The following is a 15,102-nucleotide window of genomic DNA, read 5'->3' on the forward strand; positions in this document are numbered from 1 at the left end:
ACCTGAAACAATGGGTGATCGTCTAGCTCAAGCTGATCCAGCTCTTATGGACTTTTCTCGGCCTAAAATTGATGACATTCAGTCCAGCATCATTCATCCGCCTATTCAGGCCAATACTTTTAAAATCAAGTTGGGCACTATTCAGATGGTGCAAAATTCTGTTTCTTTCAGAGGGGCTGCGACTGAAGATCCCAACATGCATATCAGGAATTTTGTCGAGATCTGTAGTACTTTCAAATATAATGGTGTCACTGATGAGGCTATCAAGCTGAGGCTTTTCCCATTCTCTCTGAGGGACAAAGCTAAGGACTGGTTATATTCTTTACCAGCTGGGTCCATCACTACTTGGGAAGATCTTGCGCAAAATTTTCTGGTGAAGTTCTATCCAATGGCCAAAACTGCAGTTATGAGGAGTGCTCTTACTCAGTTTACACAACAACCAGGAGAATCTATGTGCGAAGCTTGGGAGCGCTACAAAGAGATATTGAGAAAGTGTCCACATCATGGGATGCCTGACTGGATGGTGATCACTGGTTTCTATAATGGTTTGGGGGTCCAATCTCGACCCATGCTCGATGCAGCTTCTGGAGGCGCCTTGTGGGCCAAAAGCTATAGTGAGGCCTATAATCTCATTGAAACTATGGCTGCAAATGAGTATCAAAACCCAATTCAAAGGATGATGCCTGGGAAAGTACCAGGTATTCTGGAAGTCGATGCAGCTACAGCTATTGCAGCACAGCTCATGGTGCTGACTATGAAGGTCGATTCTTTAATCAATTATGGCGTAAATCAATTATCTAGTGTCTGTGAGCTTTATGCAGGCTCTCATGCTACGGATCAATGTTCTCTTGTTAATGAATCTGTTCAGTATGTGAACAATTTCCAGAAACCGCAACAGCCTGTGCCCGCTACTTATCATCCTAATAACATAAATCATCCCAATTTCAGCTGGAGCAATAATCAGAATGTTGTTTAGCAGTCATATCAGCAAGTTGCAAATAAATAGTTTAATCCACCTGGATTCCAGGAACCTCAGCAATTTGCTCAAAGGCAACCATATCCTAAACAAGGAAGTGCTGCTCCACCTTCTAGTGCTAATTTCGAGGAGTTAGTGCTGTTGTACAAAAGTCAGGCTGTTTCTATCAAGACCTTGGAAAATCAAATTGGACAAATAGCCAATGCCTTGCTCAATCATCAACCTGGCACACTTCCCAGCGATACTGAAGTGCCAGGCAGGAAGGAAGCTAAAGAGAAAGTCAAAGTTGTCACCTTAAGGTCTGGAAAAGTTGCTGATGCTGAAAAAGCAAAAGATGTAGAAGTTGAAGTTGTAGATGAAGAAGGAATGCAAAAGGAGAAAGAGGGGGAACCAAGGAAGACTACTGTTTAACACACTCTTCCTGAGGGTAATATAGGGGAGAAATAGCTCTATCCTCCACCACCTTTTCCTAAGCGATTGTAAAAACAAAAGCTGGGCAAGCAATTTGGTAAGTTTCTGGAGGTGTTCAAGAAACTTCACATCAACATACCTTTCGCTGAGGCTCTTGAGCAAATGCCTAGTTATGTGAAATTCATGAAAGGTATTCTTTCGAGGAAGGTGAAACTGGATGATCTTGATACCGTTTCTCTGACGGAAGAGTGCAGTGCCGTGTTGCAACAAAAGTTACCTCCAAAGCTTAAAGATCCAGGTAGCTTCACCATTCCTTGCACCATTGGCAAGTTGTCATTTGATAAGTGCCTTTGCAATTTGGGAGCAAGCATCAATCTGATGTCGTTGTCTATCTTCAAAAAGCTAAATTTACCAGATCCGAAGCCCACCTACATGTCTCTACAATTGGCTGATCGTTCGATTACATACCCACGAGGCATCGTGGAGGACGTGCTAGTAAAGGTGGATAAGCTCATATTTCCTGCAGATTTTGTCATTCTGGATTTCGAGGAAGATAAGAAGATTCCCATAATCTTGGGAAGACCTTTCTTGGCTACAGGCTGTACCTTGATAGATGTGCAAAAAGGTGAACTCACTATGAGGGTGCAAGATCAAGATGTGACATTCAATATGTTCAATGCGATGAAATTTCCTATGGAAGATGAGGAGTGCTTCAAGGTGGATTTGGTTGATTCTGCAGTTACTTCAGAACTTGATCATGTGCTAAGGTCTGATGCCTTAGAAAAAGCCTTATTGGGGGATTTTGACAGTGAAGATGATGAAAGCAATGAGCAGTTACGATATCTGAATGCTTCTCCTTAGAAACGGAAGTTAGACATGCCATTTGAATCTTTTAGAAATACTGATCTCAAGAATGCTGAGGGAAAGTCCAAACTATCTATTGAGGAAGCACCTACTTTGGATCTTAAACTACTGCCTGAACACTTGAGGTATGCTTTTTTTAGGTGATGCATCTACTTTGCCTGTTATTATTGCATCTGACATTTCAGGTAGTGATGAGGACAAGCTCTTGAGGATTCTGAGAGAATTCAAATTGGCCATCGGATGGACTATAGCAGATATAAAAGGGATCAACCCTACGTACTGTATGCATAAAATTCTGCTAGAGGAAGGTAGCAAGCCGACTGTTGAGCAACAATGAAGGCTTAATCCTATCATGAAAGAAGTGGTGAAGAAAGAAATTCTAAAATGGCTGGATGCAGGAATTATATATCCTATTTCTGACAGTTCTTGGGTGAGCCCCGTGCAATGTGTACCTAAGAAAGGAGGTATTGCTGTGGTAGAAAATGAGAAGAACGAGCTCATCCCCACTCGAACAATCACAGGATGGAGGGTATGCATGGACTACAGGAAATTGAATAAAGCCACGAGGAAGGATCAATTCCCTCTTCCCTTCATTGATCAGATGCTTGACAAGTTGGCTGATCATGAGTATTATTGTCTTCTAGATGGCTATTCGGGCTACAATCAGATTTGCATTGCACCAAAAGATCAAGAGAAGACTACTTTCACTTGTCCATTTGGCACGTTTGCTTTTCGAAGAAATTTTTTTAGCTTATGTGGTGCACCTGCCACTTTTCAGAGATGCATGATGGCCATATTCTCTGATATGATTGGAAATAATGTCAAAGTGTTCATGGACGACTTCTCTATCTTTGGACATTCGTATGATGAATGCTTGAATGATCTCCGTTCGGTGCTCAAAAGGTGTGTTGAGACCAATCTGGTGCTCAATTGGGAAAATGTCACTTCATGGTACAACAAGGCATCATTCTTGGGCATAAGGTCTCTAGTAAAGGTCTTGAGGTGGATAAAGCCAAGGTGGGTGTCATTGAAAATCTTCCGCCACCTATTTCTATGAAAGGAATCCGTAGCTTTCTTGGTCATGCGGGTTTTTATCGGCATTTCATCAAGGACTTCTCTAAGATATCTAAGCCATTGTGCAACTTGCTCGAGAAAGATGTGCCTTTCAAATTTGATGATGTATGCTTGGCAGCATTCGAGACTCTCAAAAAGAGTTTAATCACCGCACCAGTTATTACGGCACCTGATTGGAGAGAACCTTTTGAGATGATGTGTGATGCAAGTGATTATGCAGTGGGAGCAGTTCTTGAGCAACGAAAGATTAATATCTTTCATGTGGTCTACTATACTAGTAAGACGCTAAATGGAGCCCAACTGAACTACACTACTACTGAGAAAGAGCTATTGGCTATAGTTTTTGGTTTCGAAAAATTTTGATCTTATCTACTTGGGACAAAGGTGACAGTGTTCACTGATCACGCTGCCATCCGCTATCTGGTCTCAAAGAAGTATTCGAAGCCTAGACTTATTCGTTGGGTTCTCTTACTACAGGAATTCGAGTTAGAGATCAAGGATTGAAAAGGTACTGAAAATCAAGTAGCTGACCATCTCTCTAGATTGGAGAATCCTGATTCTACTTCACATGATAAGACATTGATCAATGAATCTTTTCCAGATGAGTAGTTGTTCGCAATTCAAGAGGAAGAGCCATGGTTCGCAAACATTGTGAACTATCTTGTTAGTAATATAATGCCTCCTCATATGAATGTGGCTCAAAAGAAGAAGTTTCTGCATGAGGTGAAGTGGTACATGTGGGATGAACCATATTTGTTTAGACAAGGAGCTGACCGTATTATCAGGAGATGTATCCCATTCTGTGAGACGGAGGGGATATTACGAGACCCCATTCCACAGTTTATGGTGGACATTATGGTGGAGAAAAGACAGCAGCTCGTATTCTTCAAGCAGGTTTTTTCTGGCCTACGTTGTTTAAGGATGCACATCAGTTCGTTTTAAGGTGTGATTGTTGCCAAAGAGTTGGGAATCTTTCCAGAAAGGATGAGATGCCTTTAAATGTGCTACTTGAAGTTGAGGTCTTCGATGTTTGGGGAATCGATTTCATGGGACCATTTGTCTCATCCTACAATAATCAGTACATCTTACTGGCAGTCGATTATGTCTCGAAATAGGTAGAAGACAAAGCTTTACCGACTAATGATGCAAAGTTAGTGTTGAGTTTTCTTCATAAGCAGATATTCACAAGGTTTGGAATGCCACGAGTTATCATAAGTGAAGAAGGGTTGCATTTCTGCAATCGTAAGTTCACTTCTATGATGCAACACTAGAATGTGAATCATCGCGTTGTTACTGCCTACCATTCGCAAACTAATGGTCAAGCTGAAGTGTCTAATAGAGAGATCAAGCGCATTCTAGAAAATGTCGTTTGTCCATCAATGAAAGATTGGTCTTCGAAGCTCGATGAAGCTGTTTGGGCTTATAGAACAGCATACAAGACTCCACTTGGGATGTCCCCGTTTCAACTTGTCTATGGTAAGGGATGTCTGCGGAGCTTGAGCATAAGGCTTATTGGGCATTGAAGAAGTTAAACCTTGATCTAGATGCAGCTGGGAAGAAGCGAATGCTTCAGTTAAATGAACTTAATTAAATTTTGACTTCAAGCGTATGAAAACAACAAAATATACAAGGAAAAGGTAAAAAGGTGGCATGACAGGAAGCTATCGCCTAAGTCATTCGTGCCGGGGCAACAAGTTCTTTTATTCAACTCCCGTTTTTGACTTTTTCCTGGAAAGTTGAAATCAAGGTGGTCTGGACCATTTATCGTCAAAACTCTGTTTCCACATGGAGCGGTGGAGTTTTTTGAGAACGATCCAAACCAAGCATTCAAAGTAAATGGTCAGAGATTGAAGCACTATTATGAGGAAACGGCAAACCGTGAAGTGGTTAGTGCCTTTTATTGTCAACTTGATCGCATAACTTCACGTCAAGCTAATGACATAAAAAAAGCGCTTCTTGGGACACAACCCAAGATATGAGACCATAGGACACCTTAGAATATAGTACTTTATCCAAAAACCCAAAAAAATCAGAAAAAAGGTTGCAGAATTTTTTTTCCAGAAGCCTAGCAGGCGCCCGCGTGCTAGGAGCCCGCGACCGCGTATTAGCAGGCGGCCGCGTGCTGGTGCCAAGCGGCCGCGTGCGTCCCTGACTGTTGAAAAATCATTTTTCAGCCTAAAAAACAAAAAAAATCAGAAAAAAATATAACCCATTAACCCACGATTTTCCCCCATACCTTGCCACAATCCCCACTCCTAATCAAATTCTAACCCTAATTTTGCCCTATAAATACATACAACCTCTCCATACACATCCCACACACTTTCACTCTACAAAATCTCTCCTACACACCAAACACAAACTCTCCAACTCTTATTCTCAGTTTTCATGGCCCCAAAGAGATCACGAACTGTGGGTAGCAGCAGCACCAAACCGACTGCTACTGATTCTTTGAGGAATACTGCTGCAAGGCCCCGATTGTTGGATGGGGCTGCTGAAGAAGAGTACACCAAGCTTATGACTAAGCCTATTATGATGGAAAGGGGGTTCTTGCCATCAGGGAGGGATGGTGAGTTGCTACCAATGATTGCTGAGAAGGGATGGATTACATTCTGCGAGTCACCTGAGGCGGTTCCGATGTGTATCATTCGCGAGTTCTATGCGAATGCCAAGGCTGACAAAAATGGATTTTCTGTTGTTCGTGGGATTATTGTTGATTATCAGCCCGAGGCGATTCACCGGGTGATTGGACAGCGATAAAGGAAACCACAAGAGGAGCGTTGGAATGCAAAGGCCCCTGAGGACTTTGATTTGGACTTGATTATTGCTACTCTCTGCCAGCCGGGCACAATGTGGAAGTTCAAAAGGGGATCCAATGATTATCATAGTTTTCCTGCTGCCGCGATGAACATGTATGCTCGTGCTTGGAATGCGTTTATATGTGCTAATATTCTTCCTTCTTTGCATGCATATGAGGTTAGAGTGGAGAGGGCGAGGTTGTTATGGGGAATTCTGAATGATGAATATTATGTGGACCTTGGTGAGTACATCTACCAAGGGATTTTGAAGTTTTTGAGGGGGAAATCACAATACTCTATCTCGTATGCCTCTATTGTCATGAAGCTTTGCAAGGCAGTTGGAGTCCAATGGCCTTCTTATGAGCAGTTACAGATGCCGGCCGCTCCTATTGATTCATTGACTTTGAATGCGATGCAGGAGTGGACGGGTGGAGATCCTGAGTCACATGGTTTGGGGTATCACCTTCCAGGAGGAGTTCCAGCAGCTCGTGCTACCATGGCTAGGCCCATTCAGGCTCAGGGAGAGGCAGGCTCTTCGAGAGCTCATGGAGGAGATGGTTCAGGATTGGCTGATGTCTAGTACAGGAGGCTTTCAAGGAGGATGGATGTGATTTATGAGTCGCAGAGTTGGTTTGCGGAGGAGCTCACCCAGGAACTTGGGAATGCATTTAGAGGCCTTAGATCTAACATCAAGTGGCCCATTTTTGGTGAGGATTCTGCTTATCCACCTCCTGACACTCCACCCTTTTAGGGTGGTGATGATTCGTCTGAGTAGGTATACCCTGTGTTTCTTTCTATTACCTTGACTGGGGACAGTGAAGATTTTAAGTGCGGGGGTAGTAGTTAAGGAACATATTTGTGTGTGTGTCATGTAGTTGCATTTTCATGTTAGTTTAGTTCATATAGTTGCATATTTTTGCCATATAGTTTTTTTAAGGATTTATAGCTTTATTTATCATGTCATATAGCTCATGCATATACCATGATCCCTTTGTGTTGCATTACCGATTAATATGTGATATTGATGCGAGTGTAGTGATAGCGTTAGAGTGATATTGAATCTTGTTAGGTTGACATGCATGCTAGAAACACTTGTAATTTCACTAAGCCTTAGAGTATGCTTAAGGACTAGATTGTTGTCATGGTTTGATGGTTTTTGAGGTTAATCTATTGCTTATACTTAGAATTCATGCTAGGCTCTTAATGATAAAAGACATGAAAAGATAAAAATTGGGAAAAAAATTGGAATTCATTGCTAGTTGTAGCTAGGCGTCAAATGGCTAGTAGCCGGCTCGTATTGTATACGAGTAGTCTAGGGTTGAGCAAGACGGAGCGAAATGCATTTGCTCAGAAATTGAGAAAAGAAAAAAAAGAAAAAGAAAAAAATATGGTTTAATGCACAATTGATCACGAGTGGGCTCTTTGGTATTCGAGTTATTAAGTTCTTAGGGGACTTTGTGCCTAGTGACCTAAGGCTTTTATAGTCTGGGATCCGCTAACCTAACGCTCGCTAAATGGGTACCGTTGCATAATTCTTTTATGGACCACACTCATTGCACGATCAAATAAGCATTTGTTTTATGTGTTGAATAAAAGCATGATTCTGTAATAAACTCCAATAATATTGAAGTGTTATAAGTCATTTTGTGTGTAGAATATATTCTTCATATAATCTTATGATTGCCTTGAGGATAATTAAGTTATGGTGATTGATCTAGTTTCGAAGCATATCTGTCAAGCATTCACACACACCACGTTTCTAGTTGTATGTTAGCTTGCGTGATTTGATTGATCTTTAGTCGCCTAATTGCATTTGTTGATATGTCATGTGTTGGTTGGTTTAGTCATCGCGAGGGGATCGCTGCATTTATTAAAATTGTATTCATGCATGTTTTATTCTAAGCTTGAGTCTGTGATGCTTGAGGACAAGCATCGATATAAGTTTGGGGGTGTGATAAGTGGCATTTTATACCACTTAGAGCGTCTCATAACGGCTTGAATTGGTGTCTTGAACTCAAGTATTTTTGTGTATTTGACGTGTTTTCTAGTGTTTTTGCATTTCAGGGTATAACTTGCTTAAATAGGTGGTTTTCATCAAATAAAGCTTAAGGAAGTGCTTGGAATTAGTCCAGGGGTGATGAGCGAAGAAATAAGCAAAAACAGAAGCAAAATAAAGTATTTTCCAGAAGGCTAGCAGGCGGCCACGCGCCAGGAGCAGGCGACCGCGTGCCAGCAAGCGGCCGCGTGGAGACAGCAGGCGACCGCGTGCGTGCAGAATTTTAGAATCTGGATTTTTAATTCAAGTACAATTGGGCTTCTGTTGGCGCTGGTTCTCTTGGGCTATTATATAAACCTTATGGGAAGACATTTTCATCATCAAGAGCAAGGGCAAGAAGATTGAGAATACCGTTTTAGCATGCAACAACGAAGAAGAGGAAGCATACATTTATCTTGTGATTCTTTTAATTCATTGTAACAGTGGATGCTAGTTTTCTTTATGCTTTGAACCTTAATACTCTTGTGACGTACTTCATTATTTATTAAGTATTTTTATTAGCTTTATATCGTTGTGTTATTATCATGCTTTCATATGAAACCATGGTGATGATGAGTTCTATTATGGGCTATCGTGATCATGGGATCCTAGCGGATTTACTATAGAATTCTTTAGTTAATTGTTTAATACCTCGGTATGTGGTGATTGTATGATATCTAGTATAGGTTGTGCTTATTCGTCTTATATGTGTCGCGAACATGTAAGATAGCCTGTTAATCTCTTGTGAAGCGACTGTGAATCTTGAGATTTAGAACTTACCATGCCAGCATAGGTTCCTGTATTGTATACATGATTAGTGGGTAACTCTAACCGCTTTACTTGCCCTGTGTAATCATCATGAATAACTTACGCTTAAATTGTAATGTTGTTAAATCTTGTAGACATATAGGGTCTCAACATAATTGATGCCTATTCAACTTCGATCTTAATTGTGAATGCTTGGTAGAATGGTATTCGTACAACGAAAGTTGGCGTTTATCAGTTTCATGTTGTTGGACTAATATCATTACCATTACATGCTAAGGTTAATAACAATAACTTTGAATGAAGTAGTAATGAAGTTAGGATCTCATCTGTGTTTAATATTGTTAATTCAAGTATTTAATTCTCGTAGTAATTATTAGTTTACCAACCTTAATTGTTATTATCTTGACATTGAAGAATAATCATACATTGGTGAGTAAGTGTTAATTAAATATAATTAATCAGAGTCTCTGTGGGAACGAACTAGAAATCATTCTATATTACTTGAGAACGCGTATACTTGCGTGAATTATTTAGTGCATGCTTTGTGCCTAACAGTGCGTTTGTTGACTGATGATCACATCTCATTGATCATAGTACTAAAGTAAAAAACATAGGCTTATGTAAATGTACATGGTGCTGGACAGACCCGATGTGAGATTCTACATGTCTGTTGTGTCATAAGTAATTCTCACAGTGATAATGATGTAATGGTCCTTGGACCTGAAGTCATTATATTTCTATACGAGAATGAATATACATTGATTCCATTAAAATTATCCTTGACCGGGTAATGATAAAAGTGGATATTGGGTATATTATGAATCGTATGAGACATATGAATGATCTAGATGGGATTTAACCCTCCTATTTTAGGAATGATATTATTGGCCTCTTGTGTGAATTAGACTACGAAATGCGTGGCCACGCTCAAATATTGATTTGATATGTTAGTTTACTCATTGATCAAGAAAACTTGGATTAAACTATGATGAGGATGACACATTACATGCCTATAGTTTAATCTATAATATTTGCTTAAAGGGATTATATTACATTGTACATTATTCACGAAAGGTTTAATCGATCACCGATTTAATTATTATTACTTGGGTAGCTATGATGTATTATTAGATGCCGCTCATTGTTTACGATTTTAAATTAGATTTAAAATTCATTGCCAACGTAATAATAACCTATAGGGTCACAAACAAAGAATGCTTGAAGGATTATTTAATTTAAATTGGATTTAAATTAAATTAAAGTAATTTGAATTATTTATAATATTAATTAAGTTTGACTTAATTAATTAGATAAATGATGATATTCGAATTTACTAATATTAATTATGAAATTTATTTGTTAAATAATTAAGTGAGACTTAATTATAATACAAATAGGAATTTCAAATTAATAATAACTCCTAATTAGTTAATTATAATTTGTTTTTCTACTCTCTATATAATATCTCTTGTGGCTGATTTTGTGTGCAAGACTTTTACTAAAACCTTAGCCACCAAGAGTGAAGATGGAGAGAGAGCAAGAAGAAACGAGTTTGTGCTAGTACACATCCAATCCTTAAGTTCAAGCATTCGTGTGGATACCGATAAGGCGTACATTGTTAGGTAATGAATTACACACAAGGGGGGGGGTGAATGTGTTTTTGTATTTTTAATGCTTTTCTTGAACTATTTTGGTTGTGAACAAAGTAAATCAATTATTGTAGTGAAATGTGTTCATGCAGAAATTAAACATGTAATAATAAAGAACACAGATCTTTCAAAACTCACTTAATTTTATATTAAAATTAAGAATGGTTTGCTACAAAATTTCTAGGCTCTTTGTTGATAAAGAGCTTAGCTTCTTTCTTGAGAGAATACAAGAGTTCCTGATCTAAATTATTTCATCTAACAATGGACCAGTGTTAACTTTATAATTTAGTTAACTGCTAGTTTACACTGTGTATAATAAGACATGCTATTAACTTTAGTAAACTGTCACTTGTCATTTCCATTTTAGGAAAAGTATATCTTCCATTCCTGGCTTAGCATATCTTTGCATAATGTGTTAACTTTGATCTTCCTTTGTCAGTTAATCTTCACCCTTGATCTTGTACACTCTTCAAGCTGCTTTTTGTAAACTTGTCAATCCAGCTGGTTGGATTGTTTGTTGATTGTTAATCCTGGATATTGAACTGGTCTGCAATTTTGTACTTTGAGATTTTACCTCAAGATATCCAGTTTGGTCTATAGAGAACTTGACATCTCAATAAGTATATTGGCTTATCGAGATCTCTAATACTCCATTGTAAATTTGACTTGTAGAGGTCTCTGAGTTCTCTATAAGAGAATTTGGCTTGTCGAGATCTCTAGTCTTCATATCTTCACTTTGACTTATCGATATCTCTGAGTTCTCTAGTGGCTTATTGACTTATCGATAACTCAGAGTTTCCTAGTCAAATTTGACTTGTCGATAACTCAAAGTTCTCTAGTGAATTTTGGATTATCGATATCTCTGAGTTCTATACTGGAATTTGACTAATCGATAACTCAGAGTTCTCTAATGAATATTGACTTATCGATAACTCTGAGTTCTCTAGTGAAGAAATGACTTGTCGATATCTCCAATCTTCATGTTTTCAATTTGGCTTGTCGATATCTCTAAGTTCTCTAGTAGCTTTCCTGAGTTCTCTATAAGTCATTCTGGAGTTATCGAATGACTTCTCTATAACACTAAATCTGTGACTTGTAGAGATCTTGACTTAGAACATTTTTCCCACAACAGATTTATTCAACTCTAAGCTTCCTCATAATTCTTATGAGGCATGATCTTCTTGATCTTCTTCTAGATAGAATTCTTAGTCTTGATACTATTTAAAAAAAGACTCCAGTCTGCTCTTTGACATTTTTACAGACTTTAGTGTTACAATACAAAATGCAAACTAAGATTACAACACAACTTACTTAGGGTTGTCACCTTTTAAAACTTCCCATCTTTTGAAATTGGCCAGCTTTGATGTTCAGAAACTTCCCATCTTTTGAAATTCTGCTCATTCCTTTAGCCTTGAGCTCTTCTGATATTTTCATAAACATTTCAATCTCTTCATCATATTTTTTTTCTTTCCTCATATTCAGCCTCATTTCTTTTTCTTCTTTCTTCCCTTTCAATCAACCACTCAGCCAAAACTGATCTCCATGCTCTTGTAGCAGTATCCTTGTCGTTTAGCAAGCTTATCACCCTCTTGATTTCTGTGGGAGAGAGAGAATCCATCAAAGTACAATCAAGAAAAGTGAAGGACCCATCTTCATAATAAATTCTGACTTCCTTTACGGCTACAACCCAAACTCTAACTATTTCTTCAGCTAATATTTGAAATTAATCTTTATCTGAGATGCACTAATTCAAGGGTAGAAAGTCATTTTGCTTGAAACAATTCAAGAAAGCCCTTTAAGTGACTTCTACTTTCTCTGTAGGCTTGACTTTTATAGGTTTCTTCCCAATAGACTTGAAATTGATTTTAAGTGAAGGCCTATCTAAAGGTAAGGTAGTGATTTTCTTGAGACATGTTTGGTTTGAGGTGATTGGTGTTTTAAGAAAGGTGTTTGCAGTTTGTTTGTACAGAAATTTTGGCTTAGAGGTTAGAGAAGGTTTAATGATTGAGATTGTTGACTTTGAAGGTTGAGCTGAAGGTTGAGCTAGTTGTATTTGGATTTTTAGGGTTTGGTGTGGTTCTGAGCCATCTTGATTCTTTTTACTCCTCCTCTCACTTCTTCTCTTCTTCTCCTCATCCTTTTTGTCTTCACCCTTCTTCTTTTCATCCTTAGTGCCAATTGCTTTAGAAGCTTGACTTGGATTTGAGCCAGAAGGATTTTTCTTGTCATCCTTCTGCTTATCATCATCCTCATCTTCCTTAGATTGTACTGAATGTTTGGCTACATGGTGTCAGGATTTAAGAGATACCTATCCAAGATTATTATCATTTCAACATCCGCAGGGTTCTTGTTCTTTTTATGTTTCAAGTCAGACTGCAATGTCATGATTAGCCTCATGTTTGATCTAACATAATGTTTGGGAATAATGAGATGCCTTGCTTGACTGGTTGTTGGATAGACATATACTACTCCTTTGTGTGGATGTAGATAGGCTTCTGGGAAAGCTACTATCTGTACCTTTTTGAGCTCTTGGAGTAGTTGAGTGTCTTCTTGAATGACTGGATTCACTCTGTCAATCATTACATCCAGTTCAGATGCTCTTAAGGTTTGAAGATATGGAAGAGTCACCTGGAGACATCTGTCCACACCATCATCATTGATGTTCATGACAATCCTTTTCTCTAGGAAATTATCAACTTTCACCACCACTGCTCGTATAAAATTGATGTTCTTTCCCAAAGCTTTCTTGCAAGCCATATAGTTGTGTTATAGAGATACCCTTAGTGCTTCAAGAAGGTCATTGAATTCCTGATCTTGATTTGGTCCTTCTGCAGCCCTTAGTAGTCTTTCTTTGCTAACATCAACTTGAGCACCTGAGCTTTGTCCCACCTGAACAGGCTCTTTAGATTGTGTCTTAGCATCCCTAGATTTTGCAATCCTAGCCTCAATCTCCCCCTTAGTCTTGGAAACAGGCATGAGTATGGGAGTTGGAATTTCTGGTCTAATTTGTTCAGGTAAAGCAGGCAGTGAAATGTTGAGCTTCCCCATGATGGCCCCCAAAGCAACAAAATTCTGCATTTGAAGGTGCTTATAAGAGTCCACCGGGGTCTGGATGTTAGTTTGTTGACTCTTGACTAGAGAAGTCAAGGTTTGGACTTGTGCAGTGAGAGTGGCATTAGAAGTCTGCAATTCTGAGACTTGGTGTTGGAGAGACTGGATTTGCAGATTTGTAGAAGTGGACCCAGGCTGATAAGAGCTAGTAGATGTTGAGGAGCCAAATATTGCTTCTACAGCCTGTTTGATGTCATCTATGAGCAGAGCTGAAGGCTCATATCTACTTGATGAAGTTGCTCCAGCTTGACTTTTGTGTCATTTGAATGAGTGATTTGCTGTTGGAGCACTGTATGAAGAGAGATGAAGGATTGTTTGAGATTTTTGACTTCCTTTTCAATGGTAGCAAGATCCATCCTGGATATTTAATTAGCAAAATGCTTGAACTTGGAGGTGATCTGTACTTGAGATGGTATAATCTCATCCATTTTATCCTTCACCAGCTTCCTGATCCTATCATCCATTTTATGCTTGAAGTTGTTCCGGTTCTAGTGCTTTTCCAAAGAGATGGAAAGCTTTGAGGTTAACCTTTGAAACTTCATTGACTGCATCATAGACTTCATTAGGTGTCAGTGACTTATAATTGCTGCCCAGAATTATCAAATAATCTTCCCTGAACCTAGCTAAACATCCTACATTTCCAGATTATAGTCCTTGTTCAGCCAAGCATCACAGTTGCCATCATGTTTAGCTTCATTAACAATTTTGTCTTGTTGTGCTTGGACATCTGATTGATAGGAAAGCATGATTGCTTGATAGTCCTAGTTAGACATGTCAGAAGTCAGTAATTGTTGAAAGATTTGTGTTAGGCCTGCAAGCTGATCTACCCTAAATTCTTCAAGATTTGACTTAGGTGCAACTTCTTGGAGCCAGTTAGAGACAAGATGTGGTTGTGGAGGTTGTGAGGTTGAGGGTTGAGCTGTTAAGATATTAGAACCACCTGTGACTGGAGTCACAGTTTTACTCATAGGTTGCTATGTGTTTATGATAGTGTGTTGTCCTCCACTTGTAGTGGGAATCTCCAATTGAATTGTAGGGGATTTGACTTGGTTACTATCATGTACACCAGCCCCAAACCCTTGTGCTTCTTGCAAAGCACTGTCAAATGAATGTGATAGACTTGCCTCCTCTATAGCAAGATCATTGGCAATTGTACTCCTAGCATCTACTGTAAAGGCAATTTCTGCTAGGGTTTTGAGGGGAGTTGTTCCTACATGAGGAACTTCCAATTGATTTGGAGAGGATTTAGATAGCTCCCCCTCAGGAGTACTACCCTCAAACCTTACAATCTATGAAGACTGATTTGCACATGAAGGTACATTTAGTATCTCCATGGGGTCTTCTGTAAAAACTGATGAATCCCCCATAGTTTTGATGGTGTCATCAAGGTCTACCCCAGCTAGTAGCCTCTCACCA

At 39.1% G+C, this 15,102-nt stretch overlaps 1 non-coding gene across 1 annotated transcript; it reads right to left on the reverse strand.

Annotated features, from left to right (window-relative positions):
- Window positions 1–403: 403 nt before the first annotated feature.
- Window positions 404–510, reverse strand: LOC141694047 (small nucleolar RNA R71). Its single transcript, XR_012563380.1, has one exon. It is a non-coding gene; the product is annotated as a small nucleolar RNA R71 (small nucleolar RNA).
- Between the last annotated feature and the right edge of the window lie 14,592 nt (window positions 511–15,102).

Source organism: Apium graveolens, chromosome 10 (genome assembly GCF_009905375.1).
Source record: "Apium graveolens cultivar Ventura chromosome 10, ASM990537v1, whole genome shotgun sequence".
Lineage (NCBI taxonomy): Eukaryota > Viridiplantae > Streptophyta > Magnoliopsida > Apiales > Apiaceae > Apium > Apium graveolens.